The sequence below is a fragment of the Manis javanica genome, chromosome 6 (assembly GCF_040802235.1).
Source record: "Manis javanica isolate MJ-LG chromosome 6, MJ_LKY, whole genome shotgun sequence".
In the NCBI taxonomy this organism is placed as follows: Eukaryota; Metazoa; Chordata; class Mammalia; order Pholidota; family Manidae; genus Manis; species Manis javanica.
The window spans coordinates 65,247,249-65,273,403 of NC_133161.1; the positions used below are offsets into that span (position 1 = coordinate 65,247,249).

Genomic DNA, 26,155 nt, shown 5'->3' on the forward strand with positions numbered 1-26,155 from the left:
CCGTTACTGTCACATTTTTGCCTCTCAGCCACACCAGGACTGGATTCCCCCAGAAACTGTACTGTCTCATCTCCTAAAGGTCATCTGGTGACAATGGCTCAAGAACTGGCCTATGTCATAGCAACAGGAGACCAGGGAGTGCAGGGCTAGTGTTCTTGCTGACCCCAAAGTGTGCTGATGTGAATGGCCTAGGGCAAGGACTCCAACTGAGTGGTAATCCTTTGCTTGAGTGTAAACCCCTAACAAATAAACACATGCCAAACATTAAAGCCGGAAGATGTGAACAAGCCCATTAAAGTAACCTTGAATTTTTAGCAAAGTTAGCAATAGATCCATGCATTTTATAGCTAAAAAATGAAAAAAGGAATAATCTTCTTGTTTTTGTACATAACATGCAATCTCAGATACATGATTAAAATCCTAACCCTAGGTCAATAAACACAATCCTCTTGATTTTCAAGCTTTTCCTCCCAGCAAACCTGACAACCTCAACACAGGCAGAAGCACAGAAGTCAATTATGGGAAAAATGCAACTGGACTGTGTGTACAGTTCCTCTTCACCATCTTCTCCTTTTAATCAATAGCACTGAGTCTCCAGCTTCCATTGAATTAGGTTTGCAAAGCTTTTTTGTTCTCACCTGTCGCTAAGAAAAATCATTCATGGAATCCTGGATCTGAACTAGTGGAGACTGCATGAATCAAAAAGGTAAAAACGTTCCCTCCTCAGGGAGGCTGCCAGCTGTCTCATTGATTCAGCTCTGCTCTGGCTGATTCGGAGGCTACCCTGGCACCAGTTCCAGACAGCGCCGTATAATAAGGTACCACAATGCAAACTGTTACCAGGGAGAAACAGAACATCTGGTCTGGAACAAAGGCAAAGTCCATTGCTAAGAAGCAGCCTGGCCATCCGCATCCAAGCGTGAATATGCTGGAGCCTATCACCCAAAAGAGGGGGTCCCTAGAGGCAAATGAGTGAAAATAAAATGGAAACCATATGAAAAAAGAAGACCTGAGACAGAAATAATATATTATTTTCTCATCATTTTTGCCTAAATATAAAGGATAGTTAGTATGCTCTGTTTATGAGCTCTATTTTTATTTAATGCAACCAATAATGATAAAAATTGAAATTTTTAAAAGCAGAAACCAGCCTATTTGTGTCTTTCTTCTGCATATGTGCGCATATGTGTTTAATGTCTGAAAGCTTCCCTTGCCGTCCTGCTGTTGTAAGCACAGCTAGTGATTAGCCTCTGTTCTGTAGAAATATTTTAACTGCCACGGACCTATTGATGTGGGCAGGAATCTGAGGGCAGTGAGGAGAAGCAGCGTGCACGGTGCCTCCTTCTGCAAGGCTGTACACCTACGCTGGGCACTTTAGAGTCTGAGGCCATCCAGGCAGCTTTATAAGCTACTGTTGTTTTTGTTGCTTTAAGTACTAAAAACACCTTCAGAAAAGGAGAAGAATTTGACTTCCAACTGCTTTAAAAAACTGATTTTAAAAAGAAAGGCTTACCCTGTTGACAAAGCCCCTGTCAGAGTGAGTCATTATACTTTACATAAGGTTTGTGTACTTCATTCCTTTCCAAAGCCATCTGTCTGAATTTAATTCACTGATAATTTTATCAGTCTCCCCATGCCTTGCTGAAACCTCTCCATTGCATTTTTTTATTCTTCACAGATGTTAACTCTTTGAATGACAGTTTCAATGCATTTAGAATTTTGATGAAGATATACATTCTCTGAGAAGGCTCTCTCAGATGTAACCCTTTCCACTTGCCTCACTGCACTGGCCATTGTGCTTTCTAACATAAGTTGTGCTGCTTCTGGGCAAAGCCAATCTAGATGTAGAATGGTATCCAGGACATTGCTAAAGAAGCCACTTGCAGTGGCATCATCCCAGGCACACTCAATACCTATCATTTAAGATGCCTTTTTGGAAATTGGAATTCAGAATATATTTTACAAGGATAATTCCAACCTTCCTTCCTACCTAATTAATACATATAATATTATCTTTAAGAAAATGTAGACTGCCAAAAGATACTATAGATCTATTTAAAAATTAACTGTTTGAAGAACTGTTTTTCATTTTCTTAAAAAAGAGACCCTTTAAATGCACCTTTAGGTTGTGCATAAGTTCTTTATCTCAAGCATATTACCAAATCATTCTGAAGATAATCTGCTATTAGTTTTGAGATTAATTCAGGGAAAAGGTATTTGTATAGTTGATGTCTCATCCTGCTTTTAGTTTTGCCCAGTAACCATTTCTATGAATTTTCATTGAACAAGGCGTGATTCTGGGTACTGTGGGAAATAGACAGGAAGGTTCACAAGGAGACTCTCCACTCTACCACTCTACAAGGGACCTGGTAGAGAAGAAGGGACACAAAGCAGACTGTGACTAGCACAAAGTGCTATACAAACACAAGCAAAAGAGAGATTTATTTAACCAGAAACATGATGCAGACTTCACAGAAGAGAGAAACTTTTACTTGAGCCCTGAAAACTAGGCAGGATTTTAAGGAGTAGAGATAAGAATAAGAAGGTATCCAGACACAGAGAATTTAAGTCATAAGAGCATGGATATGGGACAGCATGGAACAAGTTCTGGGAACACAAAGGGCTGGATGGATCAGAGCATGTGTGAGGGAAGAAACCAGAGGCAAAGTTAGAAACGTAAGGTAGAACCATGGTTTGGAAATGGAAAAGTGCCATTGGTGCCAAAAGTGTCTGAGCGAGAATAATACATAAGGTGAACTGCACTTCAAAAGGTAATGAAGTCCTCTGAAGGGGGAATTAGGAAGGAAAATATCAAAGACAGGAAAAATAGGGATATATTGTCATAAGGGGAGCAAAGGAGGTCTGGGATTAAGGCAGGTGCAGTTGGACTGATATTTAGGGAATTTGTTCAAACTCTCTAACCAAAGACATGGGATAGATATACTCAAATCAAAAGGAATACTCTTGTGGGCTGAGCAAAGCAATCTGACTAGAGTACTCTGTAGATCTGCCTCTTTCTAAGTTAACTGTTTGTGTCCCAAGTGTTACCACCATTTCCCAAAGGAACATAAGCAGCCCTATTTGGAAGTGTCTTCCTCATATATGTGGTTATTTTTTCCCCCAAGGGGTTGCGTCTTTTCTGGAAGTACTGAACACCAGGTTGATACTTAGAGTGTATGAAGGAAGCTACTATTCCATCTTCCTGCTCCAAAAATCTACTTAATATATTGCCCTCAGATAGAGGACATGTCAGATTAAACTGATAAGAACAAGTACTACACTTAATCTTAGCCAAAAGGCTGAGAAACGGTTGTGATTTATTTTTTACCATTAATTTAGCACCAATATTATTTTCATGGCAGTTAGAATTTTTCTAACATTTATTTTGTGTTTACAGCTGCAGAGCTTGCACTAGAAGACATCATTCTGAAAGCCTGATACACAGACAATATAAAGTGCAAGGAAACAACCCATAGACTCCACAGTGACCTAGATCTAAGGGGCATCATGGGAGGGTATGATGGAAGAATGAATGTAGTGACTGAATTAAAATACTATAGATACCACCCATAGATTGAAATGTCAAAAATTAAGAATAAAAAATGTATTGCTTAGAATTGGGGATGATGATAATTATTATTAACGTTAAGGACAAGGGGACACATGAATTTAAGATTGAAATCTCCTTAGGACATCATTTGTGTTAACTTTCACAAGCCTGGAGAATTATCTGTGGTGCTAAACCAGATCCACAGCCAAGAAAAACTGCACTTAGAGCAAAATGTGTAAATGCTTCCCATCAAGCAACTTAAGGGAGAATATGGCTTAATATGGTGTCAAAGGAACTTGCTACTTTTCACCAAAACCCATTCATTTTTATTTTTCTGACCACACAGCCAGACTATATTTCCCAGGCTTATTGTAGTTAGGTGGAATTCTGTAGTGACTTCTGCTTTCTGCCCAACTGTGATCACGAATGTATTCTCCACTTACCAGCCTGAAAAGCTTCCAACTTCCAGATCCTCTACACTCATTTTTGTCTTCTCATGGAGTAGAGGAGCAGGGAACTCTAAGGCTCTAGGGAATGATGCAGCCACTAGAAGGACGGATTGTGTGAGGCAGACGTTTCCATCAACCCATGCTGGAATGTGATGGGAATAAGAACATTTTTTATAAACTGTTATTATAAAATGCTATAAACATTTTTATAAATTATTCAATCACTGAGATGTAGGGTTGTTTGTAACAGCAATGAGCCTACTCTGACTGATTACATATTTGAGGCATTATGGTCAGACAAATCTAGGTCTTTGTTTCAACTCTGTCACTTAACTAGCTCTGAAAACATGAGCAAGTTACTTAAGCTCTTAAAGCCTCAGTTTCTTTGTAAGTAAAACCAGGAAAATAAGGCTGCTGTGAACATTAAACAAAATAAAATGTAGGTAAACCTATTGACACAGTGCCTGGCAATAGAAAGCATACAATAGAAGACAGCTATTATTATCACTGACAGAAAGAAGACATCACATATATGGTACATTGAAGTGGCCTTGAAGAATGGGTTAAGAAGGTAGATCTAGCAGAAATGTTCCTCTCTAGTATTTTTTAGAGAAGAAAACTATATAACTTTATCTTCATCTATTATCAAAGAATTACTTCTGATTAAAAGAATATTTTGTTACTCTTAACAAATGATATAGAAACCTGAGATTTAGAGTTGAAATTCAAGTTCCATTACTGAGATACCTACCTCTGGCCATGATGGAATGACAGGCATAGGAATTCCACACCTACTTCAAACTATAAAACTATAAAAGTGTATGAGGCAATTGTTAACTATTGGACAGCAAACTGTACAGGGCTGTGATTCTTGACACAAGGTATGAGTTAAGCTTCACTGTTGACCCCACATTCCTATCTCAGGCACTTTCCCAAGTGAAATATAGAAAGGGGCAAACTCCTTAGGCAGAGGAGACAGAGTTTGGAATTTAGTGTTGCTTAGGAAGCTAAAATTTATAGGACAAAGCACTTGAAATAGAGGAGATGCAAAAATCTTCCTGGAGGTGCCCCTCAGGACCTTGGCCAACACTGGACTGCACTTGGGCAGAGTGAGACCAGTGAAGCCAGCAGAGAACAGCTGCTGGGAAATGACTCCTAAAGGAAGATACCAGAGGGCGTAAAGTGCCAAGAGGCTGTGGACTATTAGCCAGTCAGAGGGGTACAGAGATCCCACTAAATACTTTGGGCATTTAGTTAAGCCCCAAAATGGTCACACATTAGAGATAAGGACTATGCTCTAGAATAAGAGACATGCTCTAGGAGGCATGGGGGAAAGCACTGGGAGAAAACCTGAAAGACCCTTTCTAACAACATCAAAAATATGTACAGTAGGGTTTCTCAACCTCAGCACTACTGAAATATTGGATCAGATAATTATTTGTTGTGGGGTGCTTTTCTTGTGAATTGGGGCATGTTTAGCAGGAGTCCTGGTCTCTACCCACTGTATGCCATTACCATCCAAAGGTTATGACAACCAAAAATATCTACATACATTGCTAAATGTCTCTTCAGATGAGGGAACAAAATTATTCCTGGTTGAGAACCACTTGTCTAAGTGGTTCTCTTAGATCTCTAAGTGATCGCCATGAATTAACTGTCAACCAGGAAAAAACTCAACATTACTAAAAGAAAACATGATAGTCCATAAATCATGTCTCATCTATAACATCCAGTATACATTTTTTAAAACTGCTATCCATAAGCAAAAATTATGACATACAGTCAAAAAAAAGAAAAATCAATGAAAGTAGTTCCCCAGGATGACATAGGTGTTGAAATTATCAGAAAAGTACCCTTTAAAAGCTATTATAAACACATTAAAGGATTTAAAGAAAATAATGGGTAGAATGAATGAATAGATAGAGGTCAGTAGAGATATGAAAACTGAAAAAAAGAACCAAATGGAAATTCAAGAACTGAAAAATAAAATAGATGAAATGAAAAACCCACTGGATGGGCTTGAAAGAAAATTGGACAATGAAAATAGAAGAATCAATGAGCTTAAAGAGAGTTCAACAGCAATTACCCAAACTAAAGAACAAAGATGAAAACAATTTTTAAAAATGAACAGCACCTCAGTGTCCTGTGGAACAGTAGCAAGATGTTTAATGGACATACAACTAGAGTCTCACAGGATAGGAACGAAAGAGATTTAAGCATAAAAATATTTGAAGAAACATGGTAGAAACTTCCCTAAATTTGACAAAAAAAAACCCACCAGCCCACAGATCTAAGAAGCAGAGCAAACCAAAAATAGTACAAATATAAAGACCATACCTGGGCACATGGTAGTAAAATAGCTGAACACCAAAAATAAAGAAATATTTATTAGCAACCAATGGGAAAAATTTATTTCACATAAAGGAGTAATAATAGGGAAGACTCTGACATCTTATCAGAAACAATAGTTGCCAGAATACAATGAAACAGCATCTTTAAAGTACTAAAAGAGAGGCTTCCAATTCCAGCCAAGATAAAATAACAAAACAGCCTAAAATAAGAGAAAAGGGAAAAAATATATGAATCAGTGGTTTTCAATAGTGGATATCAGTCAACAAAGGACAGTGATCCTGAGAGATAGGAAATAAATAAGATGAGCCTCATAATTGTCCCAGCTTCCTGTACTAAAAGTTTCCAAGCCACTACCAGGGAGAGAGAGACCCTTCAGAGCTCATCAAACATTCTATGTTGACAAGATGAAGCTTAGAATCCAGGGAAAACAAGGCACATGGGGTTTGTAGAACAGAGTACCAGGAAGGAGAGATCTGCACAAGGAGAACCCTGGAAATCTCCAGTCTCCCTCAGGTATGCAACAGATTCATTTGGGGAAACTACCTTAGATCATGGAATTAAAAGGAACCATACCTAGTGTTTGCACAGGAAAAGGATTGGTGCCCAATAACACTGGCCAGACTGAAAAGCCCCATTATTCGTGGGGCACTGGATTGAGTACTCACAAGGGTATTACATCAAACCTGAGGAATAATAATTTCTAGACAAAATGATCATCTGGCCATAACTACCAAATTGTAAAAGCAAGACCCAAAAGGTTCGAACTGTTTCCAAGTAAATAACTTCATTTTAGAAAATGGCATAAGAATATTTGTAGAAATATAAAAGTATTCAGCCCCCAACAAGATAAAATTCACAATGTTTTGCACTTAACCCAAATGTACCAATAATACCAAGAAGCTAGAATATATAATTCATAAAGAGGAGCTAAGTTAATAAAGTAAAATTGACCCAGGCCAGACAAATATTAGAACTAACAGACAAGGATGCTAAAATAATTATTATAACTGTATTGCATATGTTCATAATATTATGTAGAGACAAGAAATATTTTTTTAAAGGGGAGATTCTCTGAAGCCAGAAATCTGGAAAAATCAAACTTTAAGTTTTGTAAATCACCATGGATATTGAAAACCACATGGAACAGGAATAACAGATTAGATATTTTAGAAGAAAAGAATAGTAAATTTGAAGAAGTAACAATAGAAATTATCCAAAATGAAACACAAGATGAAAAAAGAATTCACAAAAATGAACAGATCATCAGTAGACTGTGGACCAACTTTCAGTGGCCTAAGATTTATATAATTAAAATTCCCTGAAGGAAAGGAAAAAAAAGGAGGGACGCAAAACATGCTTAAAGAAATTCTGGCCAAAATTTTTCTGAAATGATAAAAAACAAAAACTTGCAGATCCAAGAAGCTCAACAAACCCCAAGAACAAGAAATATGGGTTAAATAACCAAAATAAATCGATCGAATTGGTCAAAACCAGTGATAAAGAGAAAATCTTAAGAGCAGCCAGGGGAGAGGAACTGGGATGGGGTGAAAGAGAACATGTAACATCAAAACAAATAAATAAGGATGAGAACAGATTTTTCATCCAAAACAAAGCAAGCAAGAAGATCAATTAACTTGTTTAAAAAGTGGAAAGAAAAAGAGAATCTGTCAGCCTAGAATTCTATACCTGGCATAAATATTTTGCAAAAATGAAGGCAAAATAAAGTATTTTTGAGATGCAAAAGATGAAAAAATTTATCACTAGATGTACACTAGAAGAAATGTTAAAGGAAATCCTTTAGACAGAATAAAAATACAAGAGTAAAATAATGATCTATACAAAGGAATGCAGAGTACCAGTAAAAGTAGCTACATGAATAAATATATAAAATTTTGTTCTTATTTTTAAGGTCAATTTAAAGGAGAATTTACTATTTAAACAAAACTAATGGCAATAAAATATGGGGTTAATAACATGTAAAAATAGAACTTACAACAAAAATGGTTAAAAGATCAGTAAGGAAAAAATGGAAGGGTATTATTACATTATGGGAAGTTGTATAACATTGATTCTAAGTAGACTATAATGAGTTAAGAATGCACATCTTTATCCCAGATCAATGTTTTTTTAAAAAATGAGATACAGTTCCAAAGCCAATATAGGAAATAAAACAGTATCATAAAAATATTTGAGTAGCCCAAATTGTAATTGTACCACTTAACTCTCTTTGTTATAAGTTATATTCTTGCATAAGTTATTTCAACTTCTTTTAACTTGTTTCCTCATCTCCCATTAAATGTATTTAATAATACTCATTTCATTAAATTGTGATGATAAAACCAGGCTTTAAGTACATTGAGAAAAAAGAACACATCTCACTGATTTTTATTTAATTTTTATATTGCCTGTATAGGCATAGTGCTTGACACATGTATTTTTATATTTACTAATGTTTCTAATACCCTAACCTGCAGAGTAACTTAGTGCCTGACATATAATAAATACTCAATAAATATTTTTCAGTGAATCCATTGCAAAGTACTCTACAAAATTATGAAATACAACAAGAAAATACATGTATCTAATAAACTTAAATGTCATGTATTTGATAAGCAGTAAGTAAAGGGAGAAATTGCACCTGTTCACGCAAAGAAAGTCACGCTATGAGTATTTAAAGACAGTGAAAGGTGATGCTCCATTGCTTTCTTAGCAACATTGATAAATACAAAAATTTGCCTTAAAATTGTCACCCAAAATAAGTTTATCTGCCAGTGATTTAAAACTGTCACAGATTAATTACTGATGACCTCAAATAACTATTCTTCCTAAGTCAGGTGGTCTTTGAAGACTCTGGTCCGCAAAAAAGCAGAGAAAGGAAAAAGTTAAGAGTCCCATGTATCAGTCACAGGTGACTGTCTGATTTACAGGTACTAAGATCCTGGAACTGTTTGGCTAAGAACTGCTTTAATTTAAATGTTAAGTAAGGTCAAGGGGAAAAAGCAAGAATAATTCACTGTTTCATCTCTTAGAAGATGTATCAAGGAAGCTTTCAGGTCTGAGGAACATTTCCCAGCCTAAAAGGTTTCCCACTCACTCCTCTCAAAACTAATAATGGCAGTCATCATCAGATATTGAGTGCAAATTCTGTCAGACCGCAAGCCAAGCACTTTACATATATTATCTAACAAAATGTTTACAACTCCTTAAACTAAATATTATATACGAATTACCATTATATGCATGAGAAAACTAAAACTTAGGGATACCTACAGGCTTGTCCAGATTCGAGGGGCAGAGACAAATTTGAACAAAGTCAGGCCTGAGTACTAAATCCAGGCTCTCTTAAGTACTTGACCATATGGCCTCCCTTAAATTTATTATGGAAATGAGGAAATCTGATATCAGTGAACAGCATTCACCTGAAAAAAAGTATATATAATACTGTGTTCTAACGTATCTTGTTTATAACACAATTAATTTCAGTCTGAAACTTTGGGAAGCCTCCAGTGATTAACAACATAAGCAACTTTCTCTCTCTCTCTGATCAACACACATTAGAGTCAGTGTAGTCAATGGACAGAACACAAAGTTCAAAAAAGCTTCAAAGTCAGCTAAATTTGGTTCAGATTTTGGCTTTACCACTTACAAGCCATATGACCTTGACAGAATATTTAGCTGTTTTCTGATCTGTTAAAATGAGTATTAATGGTGTCCCTCAGAGAGCTTCTCGGGGTTGAACTCAGAATTTGTAACAGATCCCAGCACAATTTCCCATCTTCTTTCCTCCCCCAAAAACTCACAAGCAGTTAAAAGGAAAGACTCTTGTCACTCGATGTGTGGACAGCACTGGACAGCACAGGTCCTGCTGTGGTCCCCAGATACCTAAGGGCTTTGTCTGCCTGGCCACTTCCTGTAGGCTCAGTGACCTACCACCAGATGGCAGAAGACGTGTGAGGAATCAGAAGAGGAAGGGCAACCTCCTCAGGAAGACAGGCATTCCAGAGGACGCAGAAAGCGTGGGTACTTTCCACAGATGGATACAAGACATTATGTAGATGATTCCTACTGTCCATGAGAAGGTAATGCTTAACATCTCTTAAGAGCTATAGTCGTATTTCCCAGGTTAGCTCTGGTCCAGTACAGATTTCGCAGCAGCAGGACTAAGTTAGTGTGGACCTAAATTAAACTGATTCTAATTTGAGTATCATAATTAAGAATGGCAAAAAACAATTCTAAGACAATGAATTTTTTAAAAACCATCAGTCCATACAGATACAAAATGTAGCTTATATGTTTTTATGTATATGTATGCATGTTATAATGACAAATAAAAAATATTTTTAAGTGGTGGTGAATAAGAAAAAAGTTCTTCTTTACAGAAAAACTCTAATCAATGTAGAAAGGTGAATACAATCAGCATGTCACCACAGGCAAACGACCACAGCAACAACTGATCCAAGAATCAACAACAGATGATAAAACAAGAGTGAAAGATTGTTGAATAAGAGGACATTCACACAGTCTGGAAGTATTACTGATTGCTTACTAATTTCAAAGAGGAAAAGATATGCTTGACAGTGGGAAAATCTGATGGACCCCACCTTAATTAAGTGTTCAAACTCTTTATCAACAACTATAGGACAAAATGACACAGACTGAAAGGGGAGTGTCATGAATCCTGCAAGCCTGCAGTAACTCTCAAGTTGTTCCAGGAAAGAAAAAAAATATGCATGTGTGTGTGTGTTTATAAAAGTTCATATATATAACTGAGGCTAGAGAGAGGAGCCATTTCCTTCCAACATCTGCAAATTCTACAGTCTTTGTTCGTTTGATTGCCTTTCCAGTTGGAGGCAGAGAAGTGAGTGTCAGTGCATGTGCAAACCCGGCTGCTCTGAGTTCTGGCAGTGCATTCATTTGTAAGGCCACACCTGGGCTCCACAGGACACCTGTGTGTACCTTTATTTGAATTCATTCTCCAAGTGGAATGGAAAAGGGTCATCACATCTGCATCAGAGAAAGGTCAAACTGCAAAGCTTTTCTCAGCACCCAAGCTGTTCTTCCTTACATTATTATACTTTACAGGGCTCCACCAAGTCTTTTTGGGATTTTTTTTTTAATGCGAAGTTGGTATGGTGTCTGTGATCCATTGAAATATATTTGCTAAAGGCAGACTCCAGTCTGATGCCCTCCCACTCCCAATGTCCCCTGTGCTTGCCCCTCAACCATGTCTAGCCTGGAACATACACAGAACTCTGTTAGATATTGGAAGAAACATGAGCCGGGAATTTTTTCTGGCATGGACTTCCCTGACAGATATTTCCAGGCTGGGTCTGAACTGTCCTTAGGTTCCTTTTCCTATGCATTTGTTCAGCAATATGCTATTTGTAAAAGTGTATCTCTTCCACTGCTGTGTTAACCTGAGTCCAGAAAAAAAAGAAACAGGAATTTCTAGTGTTTCAGGGTCTTAGACAAATTGCCTGATTTCTGCATTTCTGTTGCTTCCCTTCTAATAATAAGCAACTCACTGAGTTGCTTGAGAAATGCATGAGGAATGAAAAGGTGAGCTTCCTGCTTGGTAAGGAACACCTAGAGCATAGGGATTTGCTTGTTCATCTTTGTGTCACAGCACCAAAGACTAAATGCATGTGTGACTGAATGGTATACCTGAATATAAATAGACACCATAACAAAGTGCCCTACTCTCATATAGTCTAGGGAAGAACATTTTGATAATGCCCTTATAATTGATGTGGGCAGGTCCATTTCTTACATATTTGTGTTATTCTTATACTAAATGGTAATAGTTCTTAGATATAGGAAAATTAATTGAGTTGAGAACTTACTGCCTTGATGTTCAATTAGATAAGATGAGCAGAGTGAAAGATATTATTCAAATATTTTTATATGTTAGGACAGGGGTCAGCAAACTTTTTCAGAAAAGGCCAAATAATAAATACACAGCTTTATAAGCCATTTTGGTCTCTGTTGGAATTGTAGTGAGAATACACTCAGAGCATGTAAATGAGTGAACATGAGTGTGTTGTATGGACACTGATATCTGAATTTCATATAATTTTCATGTGTCTCAAAATATCTTTTCTTTGATCTGTTTTAAACATTTTTAAATGTTTCTCTGTGCTAAAACCATACAAAAACAGGATACTTCTCATTAGGCTATTACTTGTTCTGAGATATTAGATGAATCTGTCAAGCATTTTTATATCAACCTAAAATTTAACTTCTGAAAGCATGAGTTAAATAGATGTTGAATTGAAACTCCTATTTTAAAAAGTGAAGACAATCACAAGTGCTTCTTTAAAAGGCCAACATTTTTCAGAAATTTACTGATTTGGTTTTCATTGTTTCCTAATGATAATAAAAATTTCTAAAACTATCAGTGAAATGTAAAAATTATTTTCACTATCTGTGATTTAAACTGATTAAATCAGGCATGCTTCAATAGGGCCCAGTGGCTTATAGGTACCACTTAACAGCAGATTACTCATCATCTGACTACAATGAACCATCCCCCTCACCAATTCTAACAACTTTAGAGCTCCTGTAACTTTTTTTTTTGAGAAATTAATATGTGGGTTTTTTGACATGTGATCATCCCAATTAAGTATTAGGTGTATGTCAACAGCAGGGAACACTCTACAAATCCATTGAGGGAACTAATGTATATAAAGAACTCTTAAAAATAAAAAAGGAGCATGTTAGATGATAGTTCACCGCTGCCTTAGTGATCTGCCCAAGGCTTGCTTGAAAACCTTTCTCAATATTCTCACATGGTATTGCAAGGGGCAAGGAGAATGAAAGTTATTCATTTAACAAATATTTACTGAGCTCCTCTTACATGCCAAGGACTGGTCTGGCATTACGAAGCTGTGGTCAACCAGTCAAGCAAGTTCCCTATTCTCATTGAGCTTATATCCTAGTGAGGCAAAACAGACACATACAGAAGAAAAATGTTAGATAATAATGGGTGCAATGCAAAGAATTTTAATAGGCTCAGGTGACAGGAAATAAATACTAGAAATGCTATTTAAACCAAGTAATCAGAAAAAGACCTCTTAGAGGAGGTGATACTGAAGTTGATATTTAATTTACAATAGGAAACTTGTTACATCAAGAGCAGAGGGAGTGTATGCCAGGCAAAGAAAGCAAATAGTGCAACTAATTCTTACCTTGGTCTATTTGAGAAACTTAAAGAATATCTTTATGTCTAAAGCACAGAAAGTGAAAGTGAGGTGAGATGAGTTCAGGTTGGTAGGCACTGGTCCGGTCAGGTAGGGTTTTTGTAAGCCAGAGTAAAAAGATTGGGTTCTGTTTTAAGGATGACAGGACAAGTGCATTAGGAAGGAAAACAATGAAGACAGTGTTAGCAGTAGCCCAAGCCAGCAATGGTGGTAGTTCTGGCCAGGGTGGTAACAATGGAGCTGAAGAAAAGTGGAGGTGGAAAAGGTCCATCTGCTTTGAGGATAAAGGCACAAGTGGGTCTGATAAAGGGTGGGAGGTGGGAAGCAAGGGAAAGGAAAATCAAGGATGACTCGTCAAATTTTGGTTTTAGTACCAGAAGGATAAGGTTACAATTTGTTGAGAAAGCAAGACTAAAAGGAAGTGCAGTTTGGGTGGGGGCAGATCAAGAGTCCCATTCTGGTCATATTAAGCTTGAGATACTGTATTAGTTTCCTAGAGTTGTTGTAACAAATCACCACAAACCAGGGGGCTTAAAACAACAGAAATATATTCTTTTAAAATTCTGGGTGCCAGAAGTTCAAAATCAAAATGTGGACAGGGTAACAAATTCTTACAGATTCATTCTAATCCTACATGTATTGAAAACTGAAAAAAGCTCTTCAGTTCTTCAATTAAAAGAGAAAACAGCATACGGATGACGAGCAGGTAGAGAGCCTGGATTTAATTCCTGATGCTGCCACTTACTAGCTGTGGGACTTTGGAAAAATTATTTGATCTCTGTCTGCCTCCATTTCTCCATCTGTAAAGTAGGGCTACAATGAAATTCTGATACTAACTACTTGGAGGAAGGTGAAACTTCACAGATTAAGGGCTCAGGCCTCCACAAGACTGCATTCATTTCAAACACCAGCCATACATTCAGGGGTTCCCAGACCACCTGCACTTCTGACAAACTGGCCACAAATTTGGGAGTTCCCATTATTAGGTTTGAAAATTTGCTAACACAACTTACAGAACTCAGGAAAGTTCTGTACTGTAACAGCTTCATTACAGCAAAAGAATACAACACAGAACCAGTGAAAAGAAGGGACCCAGCATGCATGGTCTGTCTGGGAGGGCTCCAAATGCACAACTTCCATGTCTTCTCCCTGTGAAGTCAGAACAGATCTAAGCATTAATGTCTAGCGTTTCATTATGTAGGCATGATAGACTATCATTGGCCACATAATTGAACTCAATCTCTAGCCCACGTCTCCTCCCAGGAGGTTGAACTGATATTGCGTGCCCCAAAAACCCAAACACCCAAACCTCTAGTCACATTGTTGGTCTTTCTGGCACAGCCAGTCCCCATCCTGAAACTATATAGGGACCTGTGGGGGAAATGGAAGTCCCTATGGCCAGAAGCCTCACCTGTCCCTAAATTACTTAATGATGTAATTGATCTACTGCTAGGCTAATTCTTCCACACGGGAAATAAGTTATTATTAACTGAGTCACTATATAAAGAGCTCTGCCCAGTGCTCTAGTTAGAGGCAGAGACGGAGGTGGATTATGAACCTGCAGAATGCTGGATGCAGGCGTGATTCTAGTGCTTGACCTAATGCCATGAGAATAAAACCGTGTATAAACCCTTTTACCCCAAGAACATACAGTTGTCATTCCCCATTCTCACCAAGTCCATAGTGAACTTGCCTGCGGCTGAAACCCTCAGGCAAGACAGGGCCTATCACGAATCATCTCATTAGTGTAAACCATCAGGGCCCACCACTAATAACAAAAAAAGACAGCCCTATAACTGAAGAAATTTGAAGGATTTTAGAGGTTACCTCCCAAGAACCAGGAAGAAAGCCCAGGCAAAATCTTCACTCCACAACAGGGCCTAATGACAAAACCTACCTCAGAGGACTGTTTTGAGAATTAAAAGAGCTAGTACATGTAAAGTATTTAAACACTGTCTGGCACTGTGGAAATATTAGCTACTACTGTTCACTAAAAGTTATATATTTCTACTTATATTCAATAAATACTATTAAATTTCATACCCCTGCTGTATGTTCTTTTTAAGAAATAATCCACTCTAACTTCTCCAAATGCAATAGACCCCATAGGAAATTCTGGCAAAGACTGAACTATATGTATTTCTCATCTGTCTTTTCAAGATCTGTGACAAGTTTTTAATATTGTACCATTTGTGTACCAAATAAAACATGGTTCTTATATGAAGCCCAAAAGATGTTGAGTGGCTGAGAGAACTACTAGTAATCAATGCCCCTAAATCTTCCAGCTACAATGTGCCATAGCCAATTTATATTTTCCATTTTTTTATATTTTTGCTTCAACAAATATTTAGTGCCAGGTACTATTTTAGGTGCTGAGCCTACAGCAATGATCCAAAGTTATTCCTTTCTTGTATTCTAGTAGGAAATTCAGATAATAATCATATTTCAAGTATATTTTTAATATATACTTATATACATTTATGTGTACTTATATATTTATGTATATTAATATGTAATATAATTTTAGTAGTAACAAATATATATATAATGAAAGATGACACTGAATGAAGGATGAAAAGTGATGCAGGTTTCTGTATTTAATTGGGTGGTCAGTTTTTCTCCAAGGAGGTAATATTTAAGTAGAATGTGGAATGAAGTGGTTCATGTGTCTCCTCATCTGCTTTCTGCTGTCTGTGCAGCAGCAGTTCTGCCCCTCTGGTTTCTGTACACATAGTTTTTCTTCCTCCCCTTCTATCTGGACTAAACCAGTTCGACCAGCTTACAGCTGCCCATTTCTTCCACGTCAAGGTCAGTTTGTAATTCAATGATGTTCTACATCTAGTTATTTTGAATCAGCATCAAATTTAATAAAATTGTGATGCTTATATTGACATTTTTAGGTTTTAGTCAGAGTGGTTAAGAGGGTGATTTTGTGGAAAGGACACAGAGACCAGCTTCAGCAAGGCAGCTTAGTAATATTTCCCTTAATAAAGCAGCAGAGTTTTTTTTATTATTATTCTGCAACTGCAGATTTCAGTTAATATTAAATTACTCATCAGAAAGAGTTTGGAATATAGTTTTCTTTATATTCCATTTGACTTAGCATCATTTCTCTCTGGTGAAGTCTCTTTGCTATAAAAGCTCTCTTTATAGCTAATTGAACCTAGGAGTGAAATCCAGGCTATTGAAGGAACTATAGCTGATTCTCTTTCCAAGGGAAAATAATCCTGGCCTCGTTTCTGGAACCAGCAGACTATGAGGTAAATGACAGTCCTTGACTTCAGTCAAAGATCCAAGACTATTTCCTGACAGTTGGGGACAGATCACCAAGTGAAAGCCTGCCTCATCTACTCCACTGTCTATTCCCAGCACTCAGCACTCAGATACATGATAGGCCACTGAAGCCATTAACAAAGAGAAAATGCATTGACAACTTACCTTCTCTTGCAAAAATTCAGCAGAAATATTCATCAAACCCAAGCAGTGAGAGAAAGATACAGAGATCAAAAAAGAAAGGAAGACAGAAAGAAAGAGGAGGGAGAGAAGAAGATAGGGAGAAAAAGAAGGAACAAAGGAAAATGAAAGACTCACCAACAAATGGATATCCTCATTTACTCTCATAAAATAACAGTAGAAACACATGAACTCCTTAGTTAAAATCACAGAAGGGGTATGTTCAGCTTTACTACTGGATAGCAGGGTCATACATTACAGATCATTACAAACAGAATCATATGAACAAAGCAGCAGATATATACAATCAAACCGTCTATTGAGGCATGGAACCACAAAGCAGATGCAATCACCATAGAAAGTAGTGCAGTGACAATACAATTTTAAATCCATTTGATAGGCAAACTGTATCAGTTGAAATTTCTCAGGATGAATGAGTTTAAAACTCGTTATCTGTAGAACAGCCTATCCCATGATACCACTTTCTTTATTCAGATGGAGACTGGAGAATATGGGTACACATTACAGCTCCAGCCACAGCATGTTTTGTAGATAAATCCTGTACAGTATTTGTTCTCTATGCCTTTGCATAAAGTTCTTTTCCACTGTAGGAGAAAAGGGTTGAGAGTGAGGGTAACAGTGAAAGGGTTATCTTTAAAAGACACCGTGCACAGAACTGTGAAATGTCAAGATGTGTTTAGCATGCAGGCCCTAATACTGGAAGGTGTTCTGGCATTTAATGTCCCACTTTAGAGGTTTAAATAACTGGCAAGTGCTCTAACCTCTTCAAGCAGTCTCTCAGACGGTAAGATTCATTATGTCTAAAGGCACCATTTAGCCAGAACACACAGCAAAGTAACCTCACAAAGTGCAGGTCATAAAATACTTATTTGTTTTATGGTTGAGTTTTCACATTTTCCCTTTTCTCCATTGGAAACTCCAGTTAGTTTCAGCTGACTGAAGGGAAGTAAGAGACAAAATGTTTCTGTGAAAGTACAATAAAAATAATTCTTGAACGAACTGGTTGGAGAAGGTTGGAAACATCTTCCATGGAAAGAATAAGAACTGGAATCAACATTTAAATATTCAATGTAAAAATTTTATCACAGCTCTTAGGAGTAGTCTGCAGATATTTTTTCACTTACTGAAAGTCACAGATGGGTCCTCACTAGGCAAAGGACTCTGTCTTGATAAATGTCTTAACTCATCTGCCAAAGGTTGAACCCCCTATCTTCTTTGTCCATTCCTTTGCTTACGCATGAAAAATTTACAGGAAAGAGAATACAGTGATCATAAAGTTTCCTTTTCCCCCACAGGGAAGTTTTTTATAGGTTCATTGATATGGGGATGAAATACAATACTTGGAGGTTCTTGAAGTTAACAGCATATTTATTTGTCAAATATACCACATCCACCTGTTACAGAGTTGGAGGCAGGAAGATACTGGTATGGGAGTTGGAGCATGTAACTTAATCTCCACTTCATTTTTACTTTTTTTCTATCTGTAATATGAGGAATTTAGATGAAATCATCTAATTCCCATTCAATGTTCTACAATTTGAGTCTTTATTGACAACCTTAAAATGGTACATAATTTTTTTAGAGTAAGAGTTCTCAGCTGAACTACTTTTTTATCAAGCATATGTATTATCACCTTTAATCCTCACAACAGCCCTACAAGGTAGTTACTATTATTTTAACATTTATTTTTCTAAGTAAGGAAATAAAAAAGCCTAGGAAGATAAAATGAAATTCCTAAGGTTTCACAGTTTATGACATGGAAGAGGTTTATCAAATCCAGGTCTGATGGCAAAGACAGGTTCTTAACCGCTAAACCATATTACCACCCTTAAGGAATGTGATCCATCCCAGGACCTCATTTTAGATTTGCAACTGGTAACTATACAAGGTCAAGTAACTTGCCCATGGTTGAAGAGCTAAAAGTATCAGAGTCAGAAACTGAATCCAAATTTGTTTTCCTCCAAGTCAGCATATATTACCTTCTACCACACTGCTTATTTCCTGAAGCTGCAAAACAATATATAAACAAGTAAGTTAGTGTTCCCTATGATTCTAATTGCCAGATTTAATAAACATAACATCAAACAACTGCAGAGCTCCTAAATGAAGTTGAGAGCAGGTGAATTTTCCGAAAGAGCAAAATGTAATAAAACAGACAATGCAAACTAAAGATTAAAAGGCTATTAATGCCATCTGCTTCTTTCTGAATCAATTTGCAATCAAAATGGTATCTAAATTCCCATTATTCCCAGCTTGTGGGAATGATCTAGATCCAAATATCCTAAGTCCAAAATCCTTGAAGATCCTCCCTAGTTTGCACCGACCTTACCAAAAAACACGAGCCATAGAGAAGTAATTTAAATGGACCAACTGCAGACGTCCCATCATTTGTACCCAATATGAGCATCTTCTAATGGTGAACAGCTTGATGCTTAAAACTTGAGACAATTTTGAGCTGTTATAAAAAAAAGCAGCCGCTTCTCTGCACAGAGGAAGTATGTACATATATTTTGTCCCGTCAAAGATGACTTGAAAAGCCCTCTTTCAATTTGCTTTGAGAAAAAATAGCCTTTAAACTGAGATTAAGCGGGAAAAACTCTTGATAAAAGGGAATATTTTTCAAAAACCTGCAAGTGACTGTGAAGCCAGTTAACACAGAAAACCTTGTCACCTTAAGTACACCATTTGTTACCACACATGCCAGAATACATCTATTCATCTTCTTTTAATTGCTTAGCTGCACTAGAAATACAAAGCAGCTCACTGATGCAAAGGCTGTGAAAGAATATTTTGTCATGGAAACTGAAAACATTTCAAAGCAGGAGCTCTTCTCTGGTGAAATGAAACCTTCTAGCTGTTTGTTGGGGCATTGAATTCAGCTGATCAGTGTCTAGAATAAGAGGCCTTCTCTCTGAGTGGCTTTTGCATCTATCATCTTGTGTTTGCAGATGGCTAAGAAAATTCCTACAATTTTCCAAGCAGAATTTGGGAGAGCAGTAGGTTGCTGTTTCTTCCTCTTTTCTCAGAAAATGACAAATGAGATTATCCCTGAGTCAGGAGGCAAATATCTGGTTACCATTGTGAGTAAAACTGAGACCAATCTTAGGGCATGTTTTAGCCCATCCTTCCTCTGAAGAATTTTGCTGAAAGTAAATACTGATTATGCATGTACATTTTTCTAAATGTTATTTATTGAGCACCTATTATATGTTTCATGATCCAGATGCTTTAACTGCGTTATTTCATTGAAATCTTACAGCAACTCTGTAACATCTCTTTTTGGTTATTTTAATTTCACTAATGACAGATTAATTTACAGGCTATCCCAATTTCACTAATAACAACAGTTAAGCTGGCAGTGTAATTGTTAATGAGTAAAAAAACCACAAATCAAAACCAGCCCCCAAAACAAGGTCTTTCCACTATACTACACTGACAGAACTTGTTCCTTGTCAAACAGTCTCTATGCCTAGAATATGATGGAGAGCTTGAAAGCAGTTTTCTTCTTCGAATCCCTTCCATTCATCCAATGTTTCATCAAGAATTACAGGAAAGTTATAAAGTCTTCCGAGAAAAATTGCTAACCCCTAAGAGTTCACAAAGATTATTCCAAAGAAGGAAATGTGCACAGAAATTTCAAGGAACCCAATTTCCTGATCTGATCCTCAGCTTCCACATACAGTATATTCTTTCTGAAAACTAATCTGCAGGAGATTGACCTACAGTTGTACCTTCTGAATTTTTCCTTTCCTCACCCCACATTCCTTTCATAGTTGCTCTTTTCCCATTTTACAAAAGAAAAACACTTCCAACTTACACCTTACCCTCTCATGGTATATTGTCTCAAGGGATCGTTTGAAATATTGCCATCGAGACACCCTAAGTTCCCCTTCCCAGGAGACAAACCCAAAGACACAATTTTTCTCATTAAGAAATGAGCTTTTAGTGTTTTTTTATGTTTTGCAATGATGTACCAAAAATTTTAAATGTTTTCTCTGGCTTGATAAATTATTAGTTAATTAAAGTTACAACTCAATAGAGAAAAAAGTTTTGACTTATAGAGCCTTACAAAATTAGGAAAAAACCAATTCTAACTTATAAACATGTTTTGGTAGCAGAGAACTAGGATATCAATTAAGAAATGTCAAAAATATATGTATTTCATTGGGATAAAATACTTGTGGAGGAAGTGAGAAAAGCGAACAAGATAACTAACTCTTAAAGAAGAGTTTTTTCTAGTTAATTTTAAGTGGATGCTGGTGGATATCAAATCACTTTGGTTGTCACTTCCACTGGATACATTTAAAAATAACTAGTGAAGAGTTTTATTTTTAAAAGAACATAGTTAAGGCCAGTTCATTTCCTCACAAAAACGCCACATTGATTTGCTATTCTTGACAGAAAGTGAGAGCAGGAACTAGGACATGAGAAGATGAGTATGAAAGGCCAATATTCAGACTGCAATGAATGAAGTAGGTTGGTAATGATTTCCTCTTCCCAATCCCATTATATTCATTTCAGGGAAAATGCTTTCATATACTATTTCCTCTTCTTGTTAATATCTTTGTCATATGGGAAGTTATCAGCATCTTAATGATTCAGTTATTTAAACTTTTTTGATAATCTCTGTCCCTTGACTGACCCTTCTACTCCACCTCTTCTCTAGTCACAAGAGCTGAGGATAGGAATTGTCAGCAAATCAAGTTAGAGAGTGTTCGAGAGGTTACTGTGCCAGGAACTGCTATTACCTGTCTGACAAAAATTATAACAAGCACAGAAAATGTGAAGCAGGAATTCATTAATATCCTACCACTAGGAAACAGAAGATACCATGGCACTGATTTTAGAAACAACAGAAATAGATGATATTCAAAGAGATGCTGTAATTCATGTTCAGAATTGATTTTCCTAGCCTTTTTGCTGAGACTGTCAATATGTGAAATGGCTACTTAATTCGGCAAAGGTTGCAGTATTATGATGCATGTCAACTAAGAAATTAAAAGATGCTTCATCATTCACCACCATTACAAATACTGCCTGAGCTCTCAACATAAGGCAACCCATTATATCTTGGAATTCAGTTCAATATGAAGTCACATCTCAGCCCTGGAAGATCTTTGTGACAGCAAGGTGTCACCCATGCACTTTTCCCAAAGCATGATCAGAAACAAACCCACACAGACTGAATTGCAATGACATGACAGGACCTTTGATGGTCACAACTTTACTTTCTGGTAGGTGCCTATTAATTTAGACTTTATGGAAAGAAATTACTAGATGAGAAGATGGTTTCAGGTATACAAATGAGCATTTATTATAAAATGAGGATTCATACTCTAGAACTACAAAAGTAATTTTTGCCAAAATTTATTGAGTGCTGTCCACCATGCAGTGTAAATGTTTTACCATATCGATTAAGCATCATGACAATCCTTTAATATAGATACTTTGCTTACTTGCATTTTAAACACAAGGAATCCAAGGCTTAGAGGGTTAATTAAATTGCCCAAGGCCATCGGCAATTAAAGCACCGAGTCCCAACTCAAATCCAGGACTAAAAGCCCTTGATCTCAACCTGCTCTGTCCAAATGGTGGCTGTCTGTAGTACTTGAAATGTGGCCAACAGAAACTAAAATGTACAATACGTATAAAATATACTCCACATATCAAGGACTCAGAATGTAAAAAGAACATAAGCTATCTCAAGAGTAATTTTCATATTGATTACATGTCAAAATGACAAAATTCTAGATATATTGGATTAAATTAAACATATTAAAGTAATTTCCACCTTTTTAAAGACAAATTTTTCAATATGGCCACTAAAATATTTTCAATTATGTGTGTGATTCACCAGATATATCTATTGGACAGCGCTGATAGAAAACAGTGGGTATAGTGCCATATCTGTATGCATTTATGTATGTATATATGTGGATATATTTTAGCCTGGAAGGATATTAAAGTATAAAAGCATATAAAATATTAGTCGATATCAGTTTGTCTGGGCTGTCATAACAATACCATAAAACAGATGGCTTAAACAACAGATATTCGTTTCCTCCCAGTTCTGTAGGTAGGAATCCAAGATGAAGGTGCCAGCATAGTTTCCAGTGAGCACCCTCCTCCTGGTTTGCAAACGGCCTCCTTCCTGCTGCGTCCTCACGCAGCAGTGAAAGAGCTCTGGCGTCTCTTCCTCTTATTAGAGAACCAGCCCTACCGGATCAGGGCTTATTACCTTTACTCCCTCCCAAAGATCCAGTCTCCAAATACCATCACTGTGGGTTTAGGGTTTCAACCTCTGAATTTTGACAGGAGGAGTCACAAACATTCCTTCCACAAGTGGTTATCTCTGATTAATTTAATTCTAGGTGATATTTATTTCTCCTTTAGTTTTTTTCCTGATAATTTTATGCAAAGTATTTTTTCAATGGGAAAGTACACATATTATTCCATTTTGAAAACCAAAATTTCATATTGTTATTGTGACTGGAAGCAATAGAGTCATTCTTCTGGGTCGCTCCTCATGGTGCAGTTTCATGGTAGAGATTTTTTTTTTAAGTCTGTCAATATGAAGCACTTGTTTCTTATTTAGTATTGTGTTGCTTCAGTGAACACGTTCATGATTTGTAACTTCTGAGTGATGAGTTGTCCCTCACGTACAGTAGACTGGCAGGACCAGGCCACCCAAGGTAGTAACTAGGTGCTCAGAAGTTCTCCCTCGGCCTGCTGGGAGACCCTGGACTTCCTGAGGTGATTCTGGTGGCTCTGAAAGCATGAAGACCCAGGAAGGATAGCTGTAGGTGAAGCACACTTGAGATTCTAGGTAGGAAGCTCCATGCCAATGCACTGGCAGACATAAGGACTGACCTTGCTTATCCTTCACATATCTGAAACATTTAGCTCTTTGTATATAAATAAGGGATATTAACAGTACACAAAAGGAGTCACTTGTATGTATAATATAAAAATACATTATTTTTGTATGGGACCTGATGAAATTTTCAGGCTCATTTAACCAGTTGTCAAATGACCAGAAAAGCAGATTAAGCTACAGACCAAGATATTTTAAGATAATGGGATGCTAAATGGGAGGGACAGCTTAGTTACAAGCATTTGATTTCCAACAGATTTCATACCTCTCTTTCTACCTCCATTCCAATAACCCTGCTAGCTACAGAATAATGAAGTTTAAATTCTCTTAGACTATTATCTCTTGGACTGCAGTAGCAATTTTTTAACACAGTGCTTGCAAATTCAATTATTATAATTTCCAGTGAAATGAAATATCACAAAGTCATTCAAATGCATAGACTAAAGATATATCTATAGTGACAAAGCAAAGTATAGGATAAAACTCATTATCCTGACCGATTGATGAACATGGACAGTCACTCTGAATAATTCGAGCCGAAAGAACTTTTCCCCTCAATGGTTGGATATTTTTGGCCTGATTTATCCACATAATTGCCTTAGCTCTCCATTTCATTTTACCCATGTCAAAAGAACGAAGTCTCAGTACTTGATTTTGAAAGCTTCACTATTTCATGTCACGTTAGTAAGGGAGATGCACATAGCAAATTCTGGATGGGTTCTTGTGGCAGATGACTTCTATGGCTTGCACGTGTCTCTTCAATGACAGCTGCTGGGAAGAAACATCACCTCCCAGCTGCACGACTTGCTCCTTCTCTCCCTTGTGAATTAGGAGGAATTGAATGTTTGGCTTTAAAGTGGCACTTCACATTCCTCTCATTGAACATCACAATTGTACGCGGACGAAAGGAAACAAAAAAAACCATCACTGGCAATTGATGGAAGAAAAAATAGTCCTCTCATTACAAAGATAATAAGCATGATGTTCCCCTGCAGCCTTTCTTCCTAATTCTCCGTATTGTATCTTATTAAATGATGCAGTTTGAAATTAAGGTTCTGGCAACCTTCATGCACACTCTGCATAAGCAAGCAAAACAGAAACACAGTTCAAAGAGCAAGTATAAGTCCCTCCCAAAAGCCATCTGCTTTCTTTTTGTTATGAAACTTCAATTCATCAGCAAAACTCTAAAGAAAATATTTATGGCAGAAGGGTAAGCCTGCATTTTGAAGCTGCTTTGAGGCGGGGATAACAAGCCATAGAAAACTTGGTTAAATTGTGTCACTTACTAACCAATCTAGAACAAGTCATGTAATCTGCTTCATTCATTCATTCAATCTTTTATTTACCTGTTTGTTCACTCAACATTAAAATTTAAGAACCTCAATGTGCCAGGAACTCTCACAGGTGCCTTTGTTTCCACATCATAAAGGAAAATGATAATTATACCAGCCAAGCCTACTTATCAAGTTTGCTAAAAACCATAAAGCAAATAAATTATAAAACAAAATAAATATATATATAAAAGAAAAACTGAGAAAGGATAAAAGAAAAAAAAACCCTGTTTGTTTTCTACCAATAAGCCACCAGAAGAAAGCACAAAAGTCATTTAGTGATGTATGCAAAAAATAAATAAGTGTGATTGTACCATAGAGGAGATTTATTTATCTGTCCACTAACACAAGCTTCTGCTAATTTTCACTCTGGTAAATCTGATAAAGTCTGTTCCTCTCCCTATTCTTACCAGTTGTTCTTCTCAATGGAGTGAGCCAATGATTCAGACAGTATAAACTGTCTTAATCACATTGAATAAACATACAAATAAATATATATTAAACAATAATACTGACATGTAATCTAAGTTTACCAAGCAAAATGTCAATGTCACCCTGAACTTACTCTTCCACTTTCCTCACAGTTTACACCCCTCTGACCCTATGGTAGCTTTCAATAATGGCCTTTAGTGAAATAGGACTAAGGATTGGGCATAAAGAAGAAATAAAACTTCTTTGTGTTCAAATTAGGTTGGGATGGGGATATTTGTTTCCACAGCATATTCCAGCCTCGCCTAACAAATTCAGAAACTGTACCAGTAATAAACCATAACAAAGAAACCTAAAATTTGCAGCAATGGATTAGCAATTAAACAGAGGCAGCAAGGAATCCCATATTGGAAGCTGGGGAGATGACAATCCATTTTATGCCTGGGAAAGCATTTTAATGAAATTATTTCCCGTGGTAATTTGAGAGGCAGACCGTA

At 36.9% G+C, this 26,155-nt stretch overlaps 1 long non-coding RNA gene and 1 other non-coding gene across 7 annotated transcripts in view; both read right to left on the reverse strand.

Moving 5' to 3' along the window:
* Nucleotides 1-3,123: 3,123 nt before the first annotated feature.
* On the reverse strand, nucleotides 3,124-3,311 carry LOC118972673 (U2 spliceosomal RNA). Its single transcript, XR_005061746.1, has one exon. It is a non-coding gene; the product is annotated as a U2 spliceosomal RNA (small nuclear RNA).
* Nucleotides 3,312-4,002: 691 nt separating this feature from the next.
* Nucleotides 4,003-26,155, reverse strand: part of LOC108395661 (uncharacterized) — a 55,018-nt gene continuing 32,865 nt past the window's right edge. For 4 of the 6 annotated variants that reach the window (XR_001852720.3, XR_005061707.2, XR_001852718.3 and 1 more), the window contains one exon: nucleotides 13,343-14,699. This is a non-coding gene — a long non-coding RNA (uncharacterized lncRNA). Of the gene's footprint in view, nucleotides 4,142-13,342; nucleotides 14,700-21,746; nucleotides 24,975-26,155 lie in introns of those variants that run through there. The other 2 variants (XR_005061705.2, XR_005061708.2) reach the window with 2 other exon arrangements.